The sequence below is a fragment of the Heteronotia binoei genome, chromosome 7, assembly GCF_032191835.1.
Source record: "Heteronotia binoei isolate CCM8104 ecotype False Entrance Well chromosome 7, APGP_CSIRO_Hbin_v1, whole genome shotgun sequence".
Classification (NCBI taxonomy): Eukaryota; Metazoa; Chordata; class Lepidosauria; order Squamata; family Gekkonidae; genus Heteronotia; species Heteronotia binoei.
Genome location: NC_083229.1, coordinates 54,503,727 through 54,514,235, shown reverse-complemented (window position 1 = coordinate 54,514,235; position 10,509 = coordinate 54,503,727). Strand labels below are relative to the sequence as shown.

Below are 10,509 nucleotides of genomic sequence, written 5' to 3'. Positions count from 1 at the left end.
CCTTAGCAACATTGCTCCACACAACCCGGAATGTGGTGTGTTCTCTCACCATATATATACCTTGGAGGTTCTGGTTACTAAACAGTGAGGGGAAAGCCTTCTACAGGTGCTCAGCAACACTTCACAGGGCTAACACTTAAAGCTCATTCTGACGCGCGGCGAGGGGTTTATGAGGAAAGGGCTAACTCGCCCCGATTTTCCCCATGCGGCGACCGGGCTGTAGCTAACCCTTGGCAAACCTCCCCCACCTCTCCACCCTGCTGGAGAAAGGCCGCCTCAAATCTGCCGCCTCTTTCTGTGGCTGTGGACCTTGTGCTGGTTTCCCTCCAGGGAGCAGGTGTGTTTCCGTCAAAACATTAAACAGTTCACAGCGGTTGTCTTTTGTCCCGTGAGGAGAACAGAGCTCGCGGGCGTCTGTGCCGGTGTTTACACCCCCCCCCCGCCCCCCCCCCCGCGCGGGTGCCCGCGCGCTCCACGCTGTGTGGAAACTGCTGCTGTTCGATTTACACAAGGCATCCATCCGCCCGCAGACACACACACGCGCACCCCAACACCCTCTCGCCGCCGCCAGCGCCACCACATCACATGCAGGCGCGGGGAGATTACGGCGGGGCTGGAGGAGCAGTTCCTCGCCTTGCTCAGTGGGCAAGCCTCGAGCGCTCACCGCGCTGACTGACGGAGAGGATGGCTTCCCCCTTGCCTTGCCTCCCCCAGCCGCCGCCGCCGCCTCTCCCTCCTCCTCCATCCCACAGGAGATGGTGGTGATTGGGAGTCAGGAATCGAGGATAGGGGAAGGCTGGCGGGGAAGCATCAGCCAGGGGCAAGAGCGAACGAGGAGCAACCGAAACAAACCCCGTCGTTTGTCAACAGCTCCTTTGCAAAGGAAACCTGAGAGCAGCCCCTGAAAGACAGCAGAGGATTCCGGAGCCTTTGTGCTTCCCTCGCCGGGGCTTATGCTGAACGTGGTCTATCCGAGTAAGGTAAGGGGGGGGGGGGGCGTTTTTCGACGGTGTTGTGGTGGAGTCCTTTTCTTTTAAACAAAACAAAAACCACGAACTGAATCACCATTGCTTCTGAGGTTTCAAAGGGGCATCTGGCTTTAAGTGGACTCGGAGTGCAGGGATGAGCTTTAAGATATTATTTATAAGCAAGGGGGCGTGCGGGTCTCTCTCTCTCGTATAATGCGCAGAAAAGTGCTTTTCGGAGGCCGAGGCTGTTTCCATGCCTAGAACTGGTTTTATGAATAACCACAGCCTTCTGAATGAGTGTTGTGGATGGGGAGATTTATAATGCAACATGCTCACTTGAACAAATTATGGCATACATATTTATGCCTTTGGAACTGTCAAAAACAGCATTACAGTCCCTAACAGTCAACAGAGGGATGCATTTGAAAACATAGAGCTTTTTTCCACCCCTGCCTCGATTACAGTAATCTGAGGATATAAAAGCTTGAACCACTAGCTGATTTTTCCCCACCCCCATCCCAGTTAAGTCAAGGTGTCTGTTTTTAAAGAGGTGTTATCAGAAGAGTTACATTCACCTTCAAATGTATAAGATACATGCACATCTAGAGTTGGTATAGTTGTTTGAAGCAATGCACATGCTTGTGTTGACACCTGTTCCTGGAGCAGCTTTTATATAAACATATCCAAGATGCCAAGCTGACTGATATATTTAAATGCTGGGTACAAGCAAGTCCATGTATACAGCTTATGTACATCCTGGCCATATTTATAGCACCTCTTGGTTTTCATTCAGATCAAGTTACATAACGATTAAGGTAAAAATAAACTGTGTATTTACAGTTACTGTGTTACTTGGGGCATTTTAACTTATCACCCCAACTCCAGATACCACGTTTGCGATAACATGAGTAAATATTGGTTGTTGCTGAATCCCCCCTGAGTGTACTTTCTAAAGGCAGCATTAATGTTGTCAAGTGACAGTCGTGCCACTGTGCAAACAACCACAGCCGTCAAGCTCTTACTACTAAGAGAAAAAAGATTTCACTCAATAATCCTATCCCGTAATGCTGAAAAGCTTGCCAGCGTCGGTTTAAAAGAAGGAAAACAGCAACAGAGCTGGGTAGGCTTGGGAAGAGTGAGACCTGCAGGACACGCAAGGGAACTTTGCTGTGACAAGAGGTGGACTTTTATCCAAGTTTGTTCAAATTTTCAGAATTCCTGCTGTGCTGCTTGGTGCAAGTCAACAAGGAAAGTCTGTCCAAAACATCTGCTCCAAGCATGGCCCACTCCTGTGCACACTGCATTTGGCTTGTTCACTAAGAGACAGCTAAGTAAAACCATGTGGCCAGATAGTGATGACTGGGAAGATTGGTGTAATTGTAACTCTGACTTTTTAAAAAACTGAAACATCTAGAAAATGTTTTATCAGAAAAGTGAGATGAAACCTAAAACAATTATAGCAAAGCCACTTCCTGCTTTTCTTAAACTAATCCCCTGAGGGTTTCTTCCCCTGCTTCTGGTATGTGTTTCACTACTTTATTAAATGTTTTATAAAGACAACAGTGTTTCCCAGTTCAAGTACCCTTATTACTATATGAATGAAACTGCCCTTGTGTCTTAACATTTTCACATTCAGATCAGGAGGGAAATGGTGTTCAAATTGTATTTCTGCTTCTGAGCGCCTTTCCATTAGGTTACACATTTTAAACCTCTTTTGGCTGGATGCTGCCTAGACATGTATTTATTTATGTTTGCGCTGTTTTTACAAGTTTAATTTACATATTGTGACTTGGCATTCAAAAAGCTTGGAAGAAGAATCTTGTTGAGTGCTAAGTAGTTGTCTTTTGGCCTGTTACTTTAGCATCTTCAATGTGAAGCATACTGAGCAAGCATGCACTCATCCCCACAGCAATAATATTGTGCAAACTTTTCAGACGGGGCAATGGTATATTCTTGCTTTCATTTCCTTCATTGGGGAAGAATACATCTCAATTTAAATGTAGTCAAGAGTTAGGAGAAGACATAAAGTTCTTGAAAAATGATGAAGCTTTGGGGTGCTACAGTTGTCTGATACAGTTCTCCTTAAACCTTTTTTAAAAAGCAATTCTTATGTTATCTATCTGGAGGAAATAAGCAAAAACCAACAACCAGTCTGTGTAGCTATTAACTATTTACTAAATACATGTATCTGTGTAAGTTTATGTACCCCATGTGGCCTACGAACTCAGTAAAATACTTCCTTATAAAAATACTTCCTTATAAAAATAAAAACAAAAGAGATATAAATATATAAAGCTGGACTGATTAGTAGACACACTTGCACCCTTCTGCTACATGATATTCATAACAGACTTGCTTAATTGCCTGATATATATTGAGATGATTTAACATTGATGCTTCATCCAGCACTTTTTGCAGTTTTGAAACAGGAATCACATTGAAAATGCCATTCTTTTTTTTAATAGCCACATATATTGTAGTGATTACTGCAATATTTAAGCTTCTGGAACTTTAATCACATCCGACATTTAAGAGTCAAGGGCCTTACGAAGGTCACTTGTAAACAAACCCCACTTTCTTGGTTCCTTCTATTAAACTTGACAAGCACTTCCAAACTGTTGTAGCCATGACTTTTTTTGTAGAAAAAAACCAGAAAGAACTCATTTGCATATTAGGCCACACCCCTGACACCAAGCCAGCCAAGAACTGTGTTCCTGTGCATTCCTGCTCAAAAAAAATCCCTGGTTGTAGCTATGGGGGCCAAATACAATTGCAGAGCTGTAGCTAACTGGAAAGTGAAAGATTCAGTTGGATTCACAATCCTCTACACTGAAGAGCTATGGGATTCCTAAGCATACCTTTAAAAAGTGTTGTTTTTGACTATATTAGTTTCAAAAGCTTAGTCAGGCCTCTTTTATATGTTGATAAAGAAACTCACATTGCATCACTTCAAAACTTCCTGGAAATGGAATTTATTCAGAGGGGATTTTAGCTCCATATCTCATAATCTTTCCTGCCTCACAGTAGTGATGAAAGCCTGGCGTATATGTAGCCCAGTATCATTCTTAAGAATTGCTTTTTGAAAGTCAGCTAATGGAGACTCTAAATACTATTCATAAAGAATTCCATTAAGAACATAAGAGCCCTTCTGGATTTTACCAGTGTTCCACCAGTCCAGCTTCCTGTCTCACACAGCAGCCATTCAGTTACACTGGAGGCCTTCTCCAGATGTTGTCTCCTGGCCCTGCTATTAATAGATTTATTACCTCTGAGTGTAGCCCTCTAGTCATCATGCCTAGTATCCACTGAGTCTCCCTTTTAAAGCCTTCGATGTCTGGTGCCATCATTACATCTTCTGGCAGCAAATTTCACCTTTTAATCACTTGTTGAGTAAAGAAATATTTCCGTTTGTCCATACTGACATACAGACTGTAATAATTATTTCAGGGTAAAAGCAAATCTATACTGCCAGTAGCCACAGTGTGATATAGCAACATAGTGGTCTGTTCCACTGCAAACAGCAGTGATAAATTCACTGCCTGAGTACATGGAAAATAATAATGTTGGGGGCAAAGCAAGATCCCCTTGATGAACAGATTTTGAATGAATAGATAGCTTTTTAATTAGAGAACATTTAATTCCATTGCACATACACATACCATCCAGTCTGACGTGGAACAGACCAGCAGCAGAAATAATGATATATAGAATTTGGATGCTGGTTGTATGTTGTCTGTAAAGTTTCAGCTTCCCATATTTTTTACAGGCCAGCCAAGTTTTTTAATGACTAATGGTTTTATTGCCTTGTTATTGCTGCTAATAATTCACATAGTATTTCCAACCTAAACAGCATGATCCAACTGTCAAGCTCATTAGACCTATTTTAAATGTCTTCCACTGAAATCCTGGACTTAAAAGTGTATCATGCCCTCAGGGCCAGCCCTGCCACTAGGCAAACTAGAAGATTGCCTAGGGCACCAGCATTCTGGGAGTACCGAATTGAGCTCTCCCAAGTGACTCTGATGTTTTCAGTGTGGGGATGGGCACCAGAAGTTAGCCATGCTTAGGGTGCCCGACAGTCTAGGGCTGGCCTTGCATGCCTATGGCTGAAGCACATAAACTGACGAGATGGGCATGGATGAAAGCCAGATGCATGTCGGATTTTATGCGGTTGTCCAAACATCAGCATCTGGCAATGGTCATTGGCTCGTTCATGTCCCGAACTGCCATGAGTGAGACGCAGACTTTTTTGATAGTACATTAAATCCGGAATAAGAATGCTTCCGACGACTCCCGCACATACTTTTTATGTTTGAACACTTCATTGTAGCCGACTCGTTGCAAGCGCACTTCCGCTTCCCTGCGAGAGCCCACTCCAAATGATATCATTGTGCCAGCAATTATTGACTCAGCCTTCCAACCTTCTGAGGTTGGTAAAATATGTACCCAGCTTGCTGGTGGGGGGGGGGGGAAGTATAGATGACTGGGGAAGGCAATGGCAAACCACCCTATAAAAGGTCTGCCATGAAAACTTTGTGAAAGCAGCTTCACCCCAGAGTAGAAAACGACTGGTGCTTGCACAGGGGACCTTTCCTAAATGGGGGGGAGGCAGATCGCCCACCTTTGCTGTCTCCCTACCAGGGGAGGAAGATGACCAACCTTTGCCGTCTCCCCGCCAGGCGGAGAGACAGCAAAGAGAGTTGCCATCAGCTGCCTTTGGGGGGGGGCGGGTTCCTGCTAGGAGGGACAGGACTCCTCGCTCTCTTTTCCAACCTGAAGCCCCACTCTATGTCCTCCATTAAGAAGAGCCTGGTTACCAGAGACCAATTACAATTTTGGGGCTCCCCTGGAGAAATAGCCACATGCACACAGACTGCTTCCTCCTAAGCTGGGGGCCCCTCTGACACTAGCATGTCCTAGACAGTGGGAGATCTAGGTGGTAAAACGACTGAGAACCAGCTTCCAAAGTTAAAAATATATATATTTATTGAAAAGAAAATATTTACAAGCATCCTTAAGTACAGCACTGGATCAGCAAATGAATTTTAAAAGAAAACTGGTCATAAACACAATTCCCTTTCTCTCTTCTAGACATACCCTAACTGATGTTAAATAGGGCAGGCAGTAATAATCTTAAAAAGTCACAGAGTTCCTGTCTAAATCCCATTACCTGGTAGACCACATGGTCAGAAGAAGATAGCTGACTGCTTGCAGACTAGAGCACAATGTCCTCTTTTAGCCAAACATCCCAAGGAAAAGAACTTTTCTTAACCCAATCTCCACCCGCTTTATATCACTCCTCCGCCCCCTTGATCTGGTCTGCCCAACTCACAGGTGAATCCTGGAAGCCATCCTGGAAAGCATTCTGGGAAATCTGCAGGAATCACCTGGAGATTTCCTAGCATCAAATTCCTTCATTGGTTTTCCTACCAGGTCCATTAGGGCATGTATAGTAGGTCATTGAATTGGCTCCCTGCCTCTTCCAGAGAGAGAGAGAACCCACACTTTTAAAATGTGCATCCCAGAACCCAGGGGGAGAGGCATTTCTCCACACTTCCCTCTCCAAAGATTCTGTGGAGGGACATCCTTGTACAAAGGTTGCTATGAAGCAGAATCCAACAGATCGTTTATGAAAAACGTACAGCTAGCATATTACACATCAAAGAGTACACCTACCAGTCATTTTATATATATTCCTATATGGAAATGCGTCCACCCTAAGAGTTCATGTCCTTCTTGGAAAAGAAGTCTGCAACCACACTGTTGTGCCCTGCAATATGTTCAGTCTTTATATTGAACTCTTCAGTCTTCCAAGACCACCTCTGAAGTTTAGGGTTTGGATTCTTCACAGTTTGCAGCCAGTGATGATGAAGAAGATATTGGATTTATACCCTGCCCTTCACTCTGAATGTCAAGAGTCTCAGAGTGGCTTACAATCTCCTTTACCTTCCTCCCCCATAACAGACACTCTGTGGGGTAAGTGGGACTGAGAGAGCTCTCACAGAAGCTACCCTTTCAAGGACAGCTCTGTGAAAACTATGGCTGACCAAAGCCATTCCAGCAGCTACAAGTGGAGGAGTGAGGAATTAAACCTGGTTCTCACAGATAAGAGTCCATGCACTTAACTACTACACCAAACTGGATGAATAGTCTGTTAAGAGGGTGACCTCTTGCCCCCACAACCAAGGTCTACATGTGTCCCATTTCCATAACATCACTGAACCCAGAAAAAGTCCCATCCTGACTCTTGGTCTTTAGAGGTCCCCAACTCTGGGATGCCTTTACCTTGTCCCTCATTGGTTGCATGTTCCCTCTACCCATTCCGTATCTCCTGAAAACCACCTCTGGGATTCCAAACAGCCATTTTCCTAGCTTGATGCTGCCTCCTGGATGGCTCTTAGCACTTTTGCTAACTGCCCCCAGTACAAACCCAAATCTCTGCAAAAAGCCCTGATGCAATCCATGTAATCCAGAGCAAATTCTGACCTGCTATTCCACACATCATTTGCCAGCTTCAGAAACACTAACCTCAGACAAACCCTCTGGGTGATGAAGGCAGATTTAACTCTGGCTTCTTCCTCCATTTCCAGTTGTCAACAGCCCTTACCATCCATTCTGTAAAGCAGCCTCCTGACAGGCAAGTGATACCCTGCATCTACCCAGGCCTCACCAAATCCACTTCCCCTGGTTTCTTCCTGGAACTCATCTCCCATTGTTGTACAACAGAAAAGATTCTCTCTCTGCCCTGAACTGACCCACTTGCTAGACATTTCTAGCATCCTTGCTAGTCAGTTCAGAACACTGAGCCATGACAACTACTGAACTTCCACCTGGCTCTCCACCTCAACCTTCCTTCTCTGTTGTGCTCAGCACTACCATTCCCCTGTCAAGATCAGGCTTCCATCTATTCATATGAACCTCCTTGGTTCTTTCCCCTAAGCTTTTCAAAGAGACAACACATCTAATACTGCCTATCCAATCCAAAAGCACATGAGGCTCTCCCTATACAGCTAGCAGCCTGCAAGTGCATAAAGACTGAAAATCATTTTGCTACCTAGCTGAAAAGTCAGATACCTATCTGTTTTATCATGCCAGCCATGTGATTCACTTTGGCCTCAGGCAGACCCTCTCTAACACTCACCATCTTTTTCAGCCACTCTGTAAAGTACATTATACAATCTACCATGACTCCCAAGCCTTAAGAATCATTTCTTCCCATCTCTCCCTTCCATGATCCAGCAGCCCCCTGCCAGTCCTCCCAAACTCTCCCAGAATAGGGCGAGACTGCACAGGCACCCTGACCTTGCAGCCACTCTAGCCCACTCCCTCGCAAGTCACATCAGACTCACAACAGTTTCCCCCATCCAGTGTTAACTTGGACCCATGAGAATCCAACAGAAGCCTCAGCCTGGGCTCTATGATCCCACCACTACCACCCCCAATGAGGCAGAATGTGCCAGCTCTGGCCTGCTGGCCACATTCTGCCTTGCCCTCCAGAGGGACTTTTCCTTCTCTTAGGATAGCCTGCCGCCACCACTTGATCAATATAGAAATTTTTCCCGCTGAAGGGATCAGGATCTTCACCTGTCCTTCCACACTTAGAGGCCTTGCCTCAATGTCTCCCACTAGTCCAGTGCCTGGTTACCTTGGGGACAGATTAATGCCTTGTGTACCCCTGGAGGAATAGCCAGTTGCTAACTGCTTGCCTTCCCCTTTAAAATAGCATGTCTGCAACACTGGGGGTCTATGTCTTACAGAGAATCACTTCCAGAATAAAAAGTTTAAAATATTTATGTAAAATAAAATGTTTACAAAAAGAAAAGAAAATGTTTACAAACATACTTCTAGCACCACACCAGGTTGAAACAAGGTAGAACAAAAAAAAAAAATGGGCAGAATGCAAATCTTCCATCCCTCTCTCTAAAACATGCCCTAACTAGATGCTAAAATTAGGACAGGCTCTTTATCATAGGTGTCCTAATTCTTTACAGATCCTCCATTACCTTGAGGGTTAGTCCAGCTCTCTAGCCCAACCAAATGGTGCAAAAATGGCTGCCTGCTCCCATCCTCAGACAAGAGGTCTGTTCAGCTCAGCATCCCAAGGAGAAGAGAGACCACAGTTTTAACAATCCTGTGTCTCTTCACCCTTGAACCTTGGTCTGCCCAGGTCAAAACTTCTTTTCCTGTTGTCTCCAGGAAGGTCCTTGCTGCAACCTGTCTACAAAAAGCCCTCCTAGCCTTTATGTTCCCTGCTTGTAGAAGAGGACTGGTGAATGGACCCATCCCCTTGTCTCTAGCAAGAGCCATTAACATTTCATAAAATATGCATCTGGAAGGCCATTGGCTACTTCCTCCTTCCCAGCCTGTAGAAAAAAAACTTTGAAAACTCCAACTTGCTGTATGCAAGTCTCTCTCCAGGAGAAAATGCATTTCTCCACAGTGCCCTAAATGGTTTACAATATTTCCTTCTTTATTCCAAGAATGCCAGGATTCACTACACTGCATTCCAGAACTGAAAGATGCCCTGCACCAACAGAAGGAACTTGTGCATACACCATTCCACAAGACCCCCAGCATTCCTTGGGTCAAAAGAGCCCTGGAGCTGAGGCAGTTTATGGTCCCCTGATGTGGAAGTGTGATGTGTTGGTTAAAAGGTTAGCCTAGGACATGGCTTCAAATCCGCACTCAGCTGTGAAGCTCACTGCTTTACACTAGGGCTAGGTATACACGGGCAGCTTGGGTTGGCAGCCTCCCAGCTCAGGAAAAAGCTGGCATAGTTAGTGGTGCCCTGCGGTGATCAGACAGCGCATACCCCACTGCCAGAAGAGGGACAGGCTGCCTGTGCCCCAGAGGAGCAGTCACAAAGCTTGTGCGCTTGGGAGGTGCTTCCCTGGAGCTCCCTGGCCATTCAGATGGCCAGGAAAGGCAACAGGGAAGCAGCTCAGAGATTTGTCACTAGTTAGTAACGGTGGCTTTATGGAATAGCATAGAGGCACTCGAGGACAAGGTAAGGGTGAGTGCCAGCCGGGGCCCAGATGTGTGTGTTTTAATCTGGTTGTGAAGAGTGCCTGTGCTGGCCCAGATTGGCCATCTGAATTCAGCCAGTGCCTGTTTCTCTCCCTCCCCCCCTCTCCTCCCCCCACAGAGTTGTAGTGGGCATGGCTTTTTTGAGCAAGAATGCACAGGAATGCAATTCTGGTTGGCTTGACATCAGGGGGTGTGGTCTAATATGCAAATGAGTTCCTGCTAGGCTTTTCTACAAAAAAAATCCTAGTAATGAGTATAAGAAAGGAACAGAGGCCCATGTATGCATTGAAGCTTCTTGGAAATGTGAGATAGATGGAAATTCCCTCTGCTCATAGAAGGAACTCTTTGAATCTATTAGTACATTGCCCAAAGGCTACCCAAGCAACTTCAAGACTGCAGATTTGGGTCTTTCACATTCAGAGTTATTGACTCTATTGATTGTGCCAAATTGATGCAAATTATTTTTAAAGGAAGTTATGCATTATCAGTTTTTAACATGTGAACATATAAAGCA

The 10,509-nt window shown here is 45.1% G+C and overlaps 1 protein-coding gene across 1 annotated transcript in view; it reads left to right on the top strand.

The window, feature by feature from the left end:
- The first annotated feature begins 804 nt into the window (after positions 1–804).
- Positions 805–10,509, top strand: part of KCNB2 (potassium voltage-gated channel subfamily B member 2) — a 299,142-nt gene continuing 289,437 nt past the window's right edge. Inside the window, exon 1 of the mRNA XM_060243643.1 lies at positions 805–980. The gene's annotated coding sequence lies outside the window, so the exon portion shown is untranslated. The remainder of the gene's footprint in view (positions 981–10,509) is intronic.